This window comes from Notothenia coriiceps, unplaced genomic scaffold, assembly GCF_000735185.1.
Source record: "Notothenia coriiceps isolate Sejong01 unplaced genomic scaffold, NC01 NC01_scaffold00037244, whole genome shotgun sequence".
In the NCBI taxonomy this organism is placed as follows: Eukaryota; Metazoa; Chordata; class Actinopteri; order Perciformes; family Nototheniidae; genus Notothenia; species Notothenia coriiceps.
Window position 1 is genome coordinate 2,397,052 of NW_011369945.1, and position 13,575 is coordinate 2,410,626.

Below are 13,575 nucleotides of genomic sequence, written 5' to 3' on the forward strand. Positions count from 1 at the left end.
GGGGAGCCTTCGCGATGATAAATGTCTGTGCCAGTTCACAGTTTGGTACTACTGCGACTTAAACTCTGAACTACTTCTCTGTTTGTAATCCAACAATACAGTAAGAGGGTGAGACGATAGACACAGCAGGACGAGGGCGGAGGAGTGGAAACAAAAACAAAGAGAGAGAGAGAGAGAGAGAGAGAGAGACAGACACGTTCAAGGTCAGAGATAGACGCTATCAGCCTTCCTACCTACACTCCCCTAGTACTTGCAGCTGTAACATTAGTAGTCTAGTACAAACAGGACTCAATGGAAACTACAAATCGAATGGAAAACACCATTAGGTCACATGGCAAAGTACACCAGCAGCATCGTAAGAGAAAAGCTCACGGCACTTCAGCGAGAAACAACAAGAGACGGGACCATGCAAGGAAGAAAAAGTATTGGAAAAATAAACATTTAAATATTTTGAAACATGCTAAGGTCTCTTGGCTGCAATGAATGAGCAGTCAAAATAAATAAAATACGAGTTTAAGTCTCGAGCCAAGCAGTTTTTGGAAGTCTTTTGGGAGTTGAGCTATTTTATACTGAGCCAATTTGTATCATGTGTTGCCAGGAATGTGTTTGTACAGAAAACTGCAGCACGGATGGTTGTGAAAATATCTGAATATTCTGAAGACGTGCGATATTAATACCCTCCTTGCTTCGCGGGCAGACTTGCATGTGGTGTTTAGAGAAAAGGGGCCTAATGAAAACTGAGAACAAGACTTTTGAGTTTTAGAAGCAGATTTAGATACATAGTTGAAAGGAAGTTGCCGTCCGGAAAAGAGCGGATTATAAGACTACGAATCCTCCCAGACAATAACGACGTGATCTACTTTCACGCATTAAAACTGTCCCACAGCGCCGGAGAAGCCCTGAACTCTCACCTTTTGACCAGTCCTTGATCTTCTTATCCTCCGTCCTCGTCACAATCTCCGTCTCTCTCTCTCTTCCATCCACTGTTCTTCCCTCTATGGGTATGTTCCCTGTGAACAGGTAAGAAATACCATGACTGACCGATCTAGTCATTTATTTGTTTATTTATAAAAACAGGCATTTTGTCGTTTTTGAAGCACAAAAACAATGATCACTTTGACTTGAAGACGTCAGCTTGGAACATTTTTTTATCAAATCATATCGGATTAAACCAAAATATATTTCACAACTAATCTAATAAAAACAAACATTGGTTGGATCCCTTAAATCATCTATTTATATCTCCAGTCTCTACGGCATGGTTCGCCAAAGCTCTCCCTAACTCCCTATTCTTTGGATTTCCATAGGGAAGTTTAATACTACCTGGTACTTTTATTTTGAAAACCATTTGAAGTCAGGTTCAAAAGGAGCTGAGCAAACACTAAGAGCAAACGTTAAAACCCTGCTGACCACTGATGAGTCAATGAGCATGGTAACTTGCGCACATTTAAATAGAAAAGAAACGTCAAAAGCATTGCATTTTACTACAAACTTGGCCATACACTTCCTGTTTGGTTGCCAATGTCACACAATTTCAAGCAGCGCCACTAGAGCCAATAGCATAGGGGGAAAAGGAATAGAGTACCAAAAGTGAGGTGAGCCGTATCATGCAGAGAAAAGACAGCATGTTTGTTGTATCACTTTTTGCTGATATAAGGCCTGGTGACAAAACACCAAGCCTCAATATATAAAAGATTGTACTTTACTTTTGGCTCCCATAAAAAATGACCTCCATTTAGTGTGGTATTAGTTTGTAATCAGACTGTGGCTTCTCCCTCGGCGGGTGTAAAGTGTATCTGCACCGGTCGCAGCGGGTGTGTCATTTAGCCAGCAGGAGAAAGCTGCAGGCTAATCCGATAATGGGATTACAGCACCACACTTACCTAAGCTATAAACAGAGAGATGTACGGAGACGCTGAACCGGCTCACACGGATACCACGGCTGGACCATTAAATATGTAGTCAACTAGTTCAGTTAGATAGTTGCACGGTGGCTCATATTCAATATTGAAACAGTGTTGCTATAGCAGCCAACAACAAGATCATGATATATGATTCTGCTGTAAAAATGAAAGGTTTCAATGTTCCAAGTATTATCTTCATTAGCAAAGGGATGTTTCCTATCCCTTTAAAAAGGAAATGTTAAAATGGCAGGCATCCCCTGTAGAATGCATCAACTCATTACCATCAGTTAAATCTAATGGCAAATGTATCAAAGCCAGGGGAAAAACTATTGGAAATCACTTAACAGGACACTTACAGTCAGTGATGTGGATCTAAATGCATCGTCCTAGGAAAAATCCATACATCTTACAAACAGCACAGCTGAGCGCAGCAGTGATCAGAGCTGATGCTAAAGCCATGTGTAACCAAAAGACCGTGAACGTATTTACTACATGATGGAGGTTTGCTTAGTGTTTGGGAACCGGTTGGGGACACTGATAAGCTGAGGACTAAGGTGTCTGAAAAAGAAAAAAGGTATACGGTTGCTGTCAACGGCGCATAAGTCAAATAAAAAGAAACAACTACACATCGGGGCTTACATTTCCTTAAGCTAATAAGCGGAAGAATGAGTCTTAAAACCAGGAGATCAGCCTTTCCATTTCCATCGACTCATACTGAACATTTTGTACGCGTTTTTGCTTGGATCCCTGAAATAAGAAATCATTTGTAATTGTAAAAAGGGAGGTTGTTGACAAGTGACTAAATGACACAGCTAAATGTCATCACGTGGGAACATTAGCCCCCTTTAGCTTAGCGGTGGTGACCGGACTGTGATGGAGTCATGTGACTGATGTTGTTTGTTTAGCCTAGCGTTAGCTTTTTACTCCTGGCGATTGCAGCTAAGCTTCAAAAATCATATAAATGGTGTCAATATGTGGAGATTATCCTGCTGAACAAAACCTGTGAGTAACATAAACAAGTGTTGGTCAAAGATCTTATTTGTTGCTATATTCCAAAATCCCATTGGGAGTCCTTGAGGTGCAAACTTCAGAGTCCGCCTACAGCATCTCTGCACCACTCGATCTGGTCAACAAGTTAATTTACCAGTCTGCCTCATTCGTTATGATCCAACTATAGATGCAAATCCAGTTGCATCATTACTTTTCCAGCCACCTTCACCCACCACGCTCCCCCCTCAGTTCCCACACTCCCCCCCCCCTCTCTCCTCCCTCCAACCATCAAGTGCTCCAGCAGATGGTTCTGGGTTCAACAACAACAGCAGAGCATGGTGGGGGCCCTCCTGGAGTGCACACATACACACTCTACGGACAGCATCTGTTTATGAATGGTCCGACAATTGCCCATCCCCCGACAGCTACAGCTGACTGAGGTGGGGGGGCACCGAGAGTCACCGAAAAGCAAAAGAAGGGATAAAGAAGAACAAGGCAGTGAGAACAGGGGGAGGGAAAGAAAGAGAGAGAAGAGGTAATTGCGTGTTTGATGTTTGTTTTTTTCTTCTATTGACAGGTGGTACAAGAATCAAAAACAAAAAAAGAAGAATGTCGAAGGGCTTATCCAACATCTAACAGTAATTGCATATTAGCCAATAAAAGCAGAATTATATGACCAAATACTTTTTTATGTAAGCGTTTTAGGTCATCTAAAAAGGAAGAGGAATATAAAACTCAGTTGTTTAATCTGACCTCGGTCACCTGAGATATGATAAAGGAGGTAACCATGTGTTTTCTGTGGTTAAACTTTTATATTTGCTCATGAAAAACGACAGTAAATCTCGCCTGTAATGTAACTGCCTTCCCTGTTTAACTGAATGGCCAGGTCCTTCCTTCCTACAGCAGTCAGACTGTATAAAATATGCAAGTCTACTCATTTTACTGTACTTTTGCTGTTGTAATGCCGTATTTGTCCTCGTGGCTGGACAAATAAAGGATTTCTGATTCGGAAATAGTTAGACAAACATTATTCAGTCAGTTTAGCATCTACAAAACTGCGGGAAAATAAGTGTTGTAAATGTTTCACTTTTTTTTTTAAACATTATAATCGATTAAAAAACATGCATTTTATAAAAACAAAAATATGTGTTAGTGCTGCCTTGAATGGTACTGTACTGTTGACCAATAGACAAAATGAATCCATCTTTAAAAAGTAACTTTTATTGTGTTGACCTAATTTAACATGGAATATGGCATCCATTTTTAACACTACGTACAAAATCACCAGACTGATGATAAGGTCGCTTTCCAAAAATATCCTATCTCTAAATATGGCCTTTGTTGTGTTTAAAGTTGGGCTGCTCGACTATGGCAAAAATCATAATCTCGATTATTTTTGGTCAATAATTGATATCACGATTATTAAAAATACTTTACTTTGAAAACATCAATAAATTGAAAAATAAATAAATGTGAACAGTATGTTAACAGTTGATTACCCTGAACCAGTGGCGGTTCTACGGGGTGGCAGCTGCCACCTCAGAAAAATGCCTTGCCCCCCCAGCTGCCACCCCAGTTGGCAGCTTTGTTTTGAAAGAAAAGTTGTGGCTCATCGGACATTTATGAGAGAAAATCTCTAATGTCCGAGTGCAAGTGAATGCAGCACAAGACGTGAGCATTGTAACCCCTCCCCCGGCCCGAGCCTGGAAATATTATTGGCGGCGATTTCATTTGAACGGGGGGACAGCGCAAAACGAGAAGCATTTTGGATCCAAGTAGACGGAAGGAATGAGGTGTTTGCGGTCTACAATGACAGAGAAGAGTCTGTCAAGTTTGGCTGTAAGGCAAGGCAAGTTCAAGGCAAGTTTATTTATATAGCACTTTTCTGTACGCGACAATTCAAAGTGCTTTACAAAACAAATTAAAATACTTTTTAGGAATACATACAGTAAAAACACATATATAATGGCATTTTACAACACGCACTACAAAGCAAATATAATTAAATAATTAAAATAAACACCACAGGTATACAATACATGTTTAAAAGGCATACTGTAGTGCGAATATGAGCAGCTCATTTAAAAGCAGCGGCAAAGAGATATGTTTTTAGTCTCGATTTAAAAATAGTAAGCGTTTCTGCGGACGTGCATGATTTGGGTAGTTTGTTCCAGANACCGTAAAGACACAGAATCTAACGGTTTCCACCTCAACAATGAAAGATACAAACTCGCGACGTTATCAACTAAAACGTACATCAAAACAAGTGGCGCTAGGTAGCCCACAACGCTAACATGGCTTACCTTCGTCTTTGTCTGGTCTAAACTGGTCTTCAATGGCATTAAAACGATAACAACGATGATGTAGTTAATCCATAGGTTAATATCCAATGTGGCTGTGTCCCCTTTGAAATGTTCTGATAATCTATAAGCAATAAAACTGCAATTCCGTTTTAAAAAAAAGTAGAGCAGGCCATTCCTAGGCTCTGTAGCTTCATTGAATGCGCGAAGATGCTTTTTTTGCTAAATCTGTCTAAAAAGGTCAAATATCACTTGTTTGGCATCAATCTTGATACAGGGTACTTATTATATGTTGTACTTTGGATTCCGAAAGCTTTTAGTCTACTAACCCATCATCCAAGGTTAGTTTTCCCTATAAGTAAACATATATTTTGGACGGACATTATAATTTACAGTTTTTTATCATGTTCAATCTGAATTTTCTTTAAAATAAAAAACATCTATATTGATTCTGACTTTTCTACATCCAACTCACAGGTTTATCATTACTTTGAGAAAAAAGATTATTAATTTAACCCTTTTCAGAAGGGAAGATATGGTCATTTGTTCTGGGAATGTCATTTTCGAGCCTGAAACCTGAAAAACAGGCTTGGGGCTTAAGAAACTTGGTTTATTGGCATATGAAGGACTTCATATTTCAGTTTCATGGATCGTACGCTTTAGATTCTAAGAGAAATGTGAAAATCAACATACAAACCAACATAACACTGACATTTCTGCCAGCAGATAATTATATCCACACATAATGAGGCAAATATCATTTAAGTGTCACTGAAGTAGGCTTTCCTGTGTGTCAATTTAAAGGCATGAAAGACGGAATGCAGACAAACATCCACTCATGCTTCCTTTGAAAATGATTTCCTGCACGCCTGCTTGCACATGCACAAAAACAAACACTCCCGCACCACAATCAGCAGAGAGAACAGAGGGGGGAGGGGCGAAGAGAGGATGATGTCACCCCTGTAGACAGCTTAGCCGAGGCTTGAGATAATGGTGACATTTCAGGGAAGGTGATGTCATTCTTCCACTGCTACCTTCCCTCCTCCCTTTCTTTCACCCACTGCCCTCCTGTTCCCCCTCCCTCCTCTCCTCATCCTCAGTGCAGGTGGCTTGCCGGGCTCTTTGAATTACAGCGCAAAATAATTAGCTATTGAAACCCCTCCCCCCTCCCTTCTCTTTTCCATGCTCATAGCTGCGATGTGTGAGACCCTTAATGTGTATGAGTGTGATGTGGATGTCATGGGTTTGAATGTGGGTGTTATGTGTTTTAACATGTGGGTGTACATTATGATGTGGCTGTTCTTTCTCTTGCAGCATTTTAATGTTTGGAAACATTTGTGTACATCACTATTTGCTCGTTCATGTTCCTGCCTATGTGTGTGTGTGAGCATGTGTGTGTATACAGTATTTGGGGTTTCTACCCTGGGTCCCAGCTGCCCACTGAGACCAATCAGGCGGAGAGCTGCCAGGCTGCAGGGCTGGTTGGCATCGAGAGTCTCGCTGAGCTCCTCGCCCTTAGGATCTGCTCATTTAAGGTTTCCCTGACTTCACACAAACCCTGTTTCGTCCCAGAAATGTATTGTACTATGTATTACAGTCAGCGGTTAAGGCTTAAGTGTTTTTATCCCCTCCACAGCCTTGTGCTGGCTGTGAAAATGTGCATGCTGGGGGGTAGTTAAATTCAAAAAGGATTTGGAAACAAGACACGTGTGCAAAATCTTATAATACACCTTCAACACAAATACATGACTTCTGTATGGTAGGCTACATAAAGGTAACTTCACTTTCCAGGCAGTGAAATCCGAAGGTTTACCTTGCATTTGCATATTATGGAGATTTGGTTTAACCTACTTCAGCACACTTGGCTGATTGCCAAAGATAGTGATGCTTCAAAGCCTAAAGGCAGTTGTACCTCTAGTCTCAGCGCTGAGCTGGAGGCTGCTCACCGGCAGTATTTTTATCCCTGAAAACTCACCGTTAGAGCCGTGCACTTTCCCTGCCAAGTTCTGGTGCACTGTCTTTCTTCCTCTGTCGAGAGCACTCAAAGCACCGTGTGTGAGCTGTAAACAAGTTCCCACCCCCCACCCACACCGCCACACACACTCAGGCTGTATCTGGGCAAAAAGAGCTTTCTGAAACCATAAGCTTCTGTCTTATCATATGATTGCTTTTTTTCGTGTCACACTCTTGAATCACGGGGCACAGAAGGCTTCCCTTCGCACCTAGAGGAAGTCGACCAGAAACCAGAGCACATGTTACCACCGTAGAAAGAACAACTGTCTACGAATGTGTGTGCAGAATATGAACATGAGCAATAACAAGGCAGCATGGCAGCTAAACAATGCAGAAATGAAACGCATGACACACTGTTATTCTTCTTTAAACACAAACTGTGGCTCAGGATGGAGCAATGTTTTTACCGATTCAAGACCTCAAGCAACAACATTCATCAGCAATTTTTTAAGTAAAGTTTGAGTAACATTTGACTTTGAGGGCCTTTAGATATTTAGAAATGCATTTTGAATAAAAATGTTGTTAATATAATACATTGCAATATTGCGTTTTGATGCAATGACAGTTTCAACTACTCCAAATGGGTATTTTCAAAGAGTTTTTAATGGATGCATGCTTATATCAGGTGTCAAAGAGCTGACGTTTACTTGGTTATATTATATTTGGCAAATCAAACGCACCTACTCCACACTTGCGTAATTTTCTCATCTCATTTGACCTGGTTTTTAAGATTTCTCATCACTACGAAGAGCATTGCACCTGTACACAGTGCGAGATAAAAGTAAATTACTGAATGATGACATCTCATGTGATGTTTGCATGCTAGCTAGTCATGACGACTGATGGAAAAAAAAGCTTTCCATCTTCAGGCTTTAGATTAATAACATCAAACAAGTAGAATGAGGTGAATTTCCAAATGTTGACAGAACAGGAGGGTGGAAACCATTCAGCGTGAAGAGCTATAAGTGCAAAAGAGGTTCTGATGTGTGGCGTGCAACAGATTTTTTATGTGAGTTAGTCGACCTCAATTTTCCCTGGGGACCCTTTTTAGCCTTTTATTCAAAGTGAAGTTGACAACATCATTCTCAATTTGATTGCCTCACCTGATGTGTGAAAATTGTGTTGGGCTCCCACGGGATGAATCATCAATTATTGAAACGTTAGTATAAAGTATGTGCTCTTAAGGTATGGATGGTAAATCATTCATATCCTGGTGGCTTTTGACATACAGTCTTACATTTTATGAGCACTGAGCCCTGTCCGTTACATACACATACACAAATAGATACTACCAGTTATTTTTCAAATTTTTCAATGTAATGTCAGAAGAAAACAATCAAGAAAACATTTGGAAGGCTTGATTAAATACACTACCAATTAAAACCTCTTTAATGGATTAATGAGTTCAATACTTTTTAGACTTTATATCCTATAAGGACTCACAGCAACCCTGACACACACACACACACCCAGACACACACACTCATTTTACTTGTGGAGAATATGGAGGAAATGAAAGAGGTGTGCCACGTGATGGGAAGTTGTTTTAATTTGCCATGAAAACAAACAGGTGCACTTGCACATGAATTAGCCCGCCCCCCTGTTTGATAAACATACACTCAGATGTAACGACAGATGGCATTCTCAATCCAGGAACATTCATCTGTGACTCGCTGGAGATCGTGAATGGAGGGTCCCCCAGGACACGGTGCTGTCAGGCTGATGGACTCATTAGACACGCTTCAATGTCTGTACAGGAGTGGGCCTATCACCCCTGGGCTGTTTGCAACACCGTTTCTCCTTTACGGATAGGCAGTAGTGACACTAATTAAGATGTAGAGACATTCTCCGGCACATGAGGTGTCACTGAAGATACCTGCAGTAATACTAAATGCTCTCAGGGTCCCTGTAGTTAGGCCTGTATTCAATTAGTGGCAGCACAGGTGCATCCTAGAGCTATTGGCTAACCTTTTGAGGTAATCGATTCATGTCATAATGGTACTACTCCTAATAGCTAGTGGTGATTATTATATAAGTACTTATGTGTTTGAACTGAAGTTGTAAGACATGCATAACAAATGTAGTTTGGAGACAAAAAATACTTTATTATTTCACCTTGACAGCCTATTAGAAAGTGAGAAATGCCACGACCACTTTAAAAGGAATTGTTAACAGCAGATTTAATGGATGAATAGAAATTGAGGCAGTCATCAACAAAGTTTCTTGCTATATAGTAAGTACTTTCAAAAATATTTAGCTTGAGATGTTCTGCAGCCTGAATTTCACCAGTGGTAGAGGGGGTGGCGCTTGGGTTGAGTGTCCAGAAGGCAGATCAGATCTACGAGGATTATACAATGGTCAAAAAGCTGTTTCGTTTTTGGTGTTTAACAACCAAGTATCTTGTCCTTTGTTTAATCATTTGAGGGTCCTGGCATTTGCCCATACCCAGTCGCTCGCTGTGAATTCTCCAGTCTCTTTTTACACATGGGCTCAATCAGAAACGTTGACATTTTACCAGGAACGTGGCAGGGTAAAGTCAGGTTAATGGACACTTACATTATGACATAATAATGTATAGATTATTAGGGTTGAAGTGCATGTGTGAGGGGGCTGTAATGACAAATGGCTTTGATGTAGCATTTCAAATTAAATAACAGTCTATTTTGAGGAGTTGAATCAATTTGATTAAATCCTAACGCACAGATTGCACAGCCGACATATTACCAGGCTGTCATCATACTCATTCCTGAGCTGGATTTCCCCTGATCTGGCTGACAGGACACAAAAGGAATGTTGTGGTGCATTGGACACTTTCATCTCTGATGCCCATTGTTGGCCATCTGGGCTGTGGCCTTTCCCCCCTGATATGTGCACACAAATGCTGTTTATGAACTGCAGGTGGCTTGGTAGGGGTCACAGAGGTCCCAGAGGGAGACCACAGAAGAGCCGCTTAGGGGATGACATCACTTAATCCTGGTATGTCAACGCCTAAATCATCACAGGAGCAGAGACTGTGTGCAGCATTGTGTATGCATGTGTGTGGGAGGTGATTCTGATGTCATTGTTTGCCCCCGCTTCTGCCCCAAAGTCCTGTCCGCCCACCTAAAAGAGGAACGTTTATGTAGCTATTTCTGTCCACCCGCATGCCTCTCCCTAGACTTTCCACGAAGAAAACTTCCCTTGCTAATTTGCGGTCAAAACTTCAAAGCCATTGCTCTAAAGAAAATCCAGTCAGACAAATCTGTAGGGCTTTTCAGAAACAAGAAGTCAGCATGTGTATGAATAGTTCAAATAACGTCCACTTCTTGGAATGTAGGCCTAAACGTATGAAAACCAATACTAAAAATAACACCACATGTTCCCTTTGAGATGAGATTCTGGATATGAGGATTATGAATGACAGACCAACAAACTTTATGGGTTTATAATAAACACTACTAGTAAGTATGTTAAAGATTTTGTTGGTTAAAGATGGCAAACGTCTGTTTAAAACATAACACGCGATATGAAATGTCAAAAGCCATGCTATTTGTCCATTTCGCAGATTTCCAAGCTAGATGGAACCGATGGTTTCTGATTTCATTCTTGACGACTGGGGCAGTCACACAAAAGGTCAAGGGTCAGATGATGCATGTGACCTCAGGAATCCAAATCCTCCTTCTGTATTTAAACCCTACTTGGAGCTTAAGTCATGGACTTATGGCCATGAAAGCAGGCTAAATGGATCTTATAGTGAGTCATAGGTTTCGTGATGAGGTCATTACTACAATGGTGACCCATGATTTATTTTATTCTCTATGAAACATTTTACTGGTCTTACTATGAAAAAAATACAGCTGGCATCATCTGGATCCATCACTTTTATCTTCTGTGGCAACAACAAGACTCGCTTTGCGGAAAAGACACTGTAATTAAGTGATGGTGTCATCCGTAACATTACCCTTTTCATGGGTTGTTTACTCGACTTCTTTTGATCCCACACCAGTTGTGCTACCAGACATGGCGGCAGTGCTTGTAGGGAGGGGTGGGGCACATGCTTATTCAGACACACTCGGCAGACAAACAATGAGCAAAATCGTTCAACAAACAGTATGCAAAATCAGCCGTGATGGTTGCAGCCATAATGCTACTGAAACCATTCAGAGTGTAACGTCTTTTCAGCGCTTACTATGCTGCCGTGGCATGAACTGACGTGGTGCGGATAATCGTTTATAAAAACATTTCTTATGAGACAAGATGGCTCTAGGTGTTATTTTTTCATGACATGCATAAAATATATTCATGACATTAAATCTAATGACGGATTTTCTGTAGGCTATGCATAAATGTAATTTGCAGACACAAAAGTGTGCCTTGCATGAAAATATTTAGTTTCTTTATTTTGGTCAAATGTCCCAGTATCTTATGTAAAAGCAACCATAAATCATGTTTTAATGACAACTTTAAGGGATGTAGAAAATCCCCCAAACTATTTTTTACTCAATGGCAACCACACAGGAAATGAGGTCATCTCCTCTGTCAAGTCATTTCACCAGCTACTGAACACATGACATCATTGTGGGTTTTGGTTGGCTCCCCTGCACTGTATGTTTGATATAATAACCTCTTTGAGATGTCACCAAGATCATAGACAATCTAAAAATATGGTACACAAACTATTTTATATTGTTGATGTATTCTAAATTATTACGTAACTTATTGATGCCCAGAACTATGTGCAATAGAGACATGTCTTTAGAGCAACAACAGGAGACTATTTTTTACGTGATTCATTTTGTATCTTTTGTCTGTGGAAAAAGCTTTAAATCCTTCATCTCACTTTTGCCTCAGAGACAACTCTTCCTATCTCCCGTTGGTTGTAGCACACAAGACAGTGAAATGTATTTCCAGCGCTGTTCACAGTGTCCTTAATGCACCCAGATCTGTACTTCCATTCCTTCACTGCTGAAAAGCAGCGGAGGCAGTCATGCTGACAGTTGCCTCTCTTCAAAGCCTCTTTAATGGCACGTCAATTCCTGCTTCCCCTGGGACGGTGACTGAGGGAAGATGAGGAGGCTGACTGTGACTGCTGGCTATGGAGGACCAGTCAGCTGCAGCTCACATCCACTATGCCAAAATCTACTCATCCTCTCTCAAGTAGGCAGAGACATATTCGCCTTTCTGAACTCCTGAATTTAAGGCATAGCTGTCACCATACTGTCTGAGCGCTCCTGGGTGATGATTGTTTGATCCACACAAAAATGCTCTGGGCACAAGACAATGTCTCCAGCCATTACTGCTAGTTAGCTGCCTGGCTGGTGTATTCTATTATTAACTATAGGCAGAGAAGATATCTCTTACAATTAAAATGTGTCTGCCTTGGAAACATCTTTATAAATATTTAATGCCATTTCTTGAAAATCGTAAGATTCTGATCGTAGCTCATGAAATCATCATATTTTATTCTTAAGCTTTGAGCACAAGGGGCACCTTCTTTTGACTTGACTTCCTTGATCCTTAGATTGTATTAATGTGTATTCCCTCACTCGGTGTCTCTCAGATAAGAAATGACCCGAGGTAAAGTAACATATTCTTTGCCGGATTTACGAAGTGGACTATATTAGTCCTGGCTGAAACATCTTTACAACTATTGGATGGGCTGTCGTGAAGTTAGTCATGCCCCCCTCAGGAGAAATGGTTATGACTTGAATTATCTCTTAAAGTCCAACTGAAATGAAGTGGCATTTTTGATACATCCACCTGAACTGTTAATCCCATGTCCTGTATTCGCCTTTGAGGAAAACACATCATTAACCAGAAGAGAAAATGTTTTTACATTTGAAATCAAAATGGCACACAATATTTTCACATTATTTAAATTAACATTAGTTGTTACGCCTAAATAGATGAAGAAAATGTTCACTATATCTCATTAAATTGCTTCATGTCCTAAATGTGTCCTGTACTTTGGTTTAAGACCAAATGAAAATACCATCAGCTTCCTTTTTTTTTTACAGATTCTGATGTGATGAGTAGATTAGATAATGGATCTATGGTTTTATAAACCCTTTTTTAATATGCAGCATTAGCATCATTATGTTATGAATGTTAGCATCCAGGCATTTAGTATACAGTCAAACTGCTGTGCCTATAGTCTCACAGGGCTATTCATATAGCTTTAGATCCCTGTTAGGTAAAAGTTAGGTAAATATTTCTTTAAGCAATATTTGGAGTGTGGAATAGCCCCACCCACCCACAGTGAAATTGGTAACATGAATTCAACTGACTGCAACCTGCAGGAATGTGCTGGTCTTGAAAAGCAGGTGGTCCCGGCCACAGGTGTGTTTGTCAAACTCCTGAAATGGAGCCACATCTGTCGAAATGGTAAA

The 13,575-nt window shown here is 40.5% G+C and overlaps 1 long non-coding RNA gene across 1 annotated transcript in view; it reads left to right on the forward strand.

Annotated features, from left to right (window-relative positions):
* The window catches only part of LOC104964449 (uncharacterized), a 13,203-nt gene extending 4,920 nt beyond the window's left edge, over window positions 1-8,283 (forward strand). Inside the window, exon 3 of the long non-coding RNA XR_800418.1 lies at window positions 8,273-8,283. This is a non-coding gene — a long non-coding RNA (uncharacterized lncRNA). The remainder of the gene's footprint in view (window positions 1-8,272) is intronic.
* Window positions 8,284-13,575: the final 5,292 nt, after the last annotated feature.